This window comes from Microtus ochrogaster, unplaced genomic scaffold, assembly GCF_000317375.1.
Source record: "Microtus ochrogaster isolate Prairie Vole_2 unplaced genomic scaffold, MicOch1.0 UNK153, whole genome shotgun sequence".
In the NCBI taxonomy this organism is placed as follows: domain Eukaryota; kingdom Metazoa; phylum Chordata; class Mammalia; order Rodentia; family Cricetidae; genus Microtus; species Microtus ochrogaster.
The window spans coordinates 57,011-57,738 of NW_004949251.1; positions in this window are offsets into that span (position 1 = coordinate 57,011).

The window sequence follows — 728 nt, forward strand, 5'->3', positions numbered from 1 at the left end:
AAAAAAAAAAAAAAAAAAAACTCAGTAAGAAGCTGTAGGTGACCTTGAACTTCTGCTCCTGCCGCCCCTCCTGGGTGCTAGTTCACAGGTGTGCACCTCACCACACCCGATTCTGTGGCTCAGTTTTACTAAGTTACTGAGTTTGAAATTTTCTGTGACAATATTTTGATGTATTGGCATCAAGTTGTTCATAATATCCTCTTTGATCTCTCATGGTCTCCATACCCTGAGGAGTTCTCTCATAATTTATGACATATGCTCTGAGATCTCCATTTGTTTTCTCTTGGTCAATCTTTCTGTTGGCTTATCCATTTATTAGCTTGTTTTATTGATAAACTTTGTATTGTTGATACTATCTATGAACACTTGACTTCTGTTATTACTTGTACTATTTCATTTCTTTTGTGGTCAGTGGGTTTAATTTGGTTCTTTTTTCTACTTTTGTTTTATTGGCATTTTAATCTACTTTTCTCGTACCAAACCCAGGTCCTCTGTCCTCTGCAAGAGCAATAAGTTCTCTTAACCAGTAAGCCATCTTCTTGCCCCTTTCCAAACATTTTATATTATCTCCACATAGTTTCGTTACTGACTTCTGAATCTACTCTTTCAGTTTAGTTTTGTTTTTCTTTTCCAAGACAGGGTTTCTCTATGTTGCCCTCACTGTGCTAGAACTATCTCTGTAGACCAGGTGGGCCTTAAACTCACAGAGACCCCTCTGCCTCTGCCTC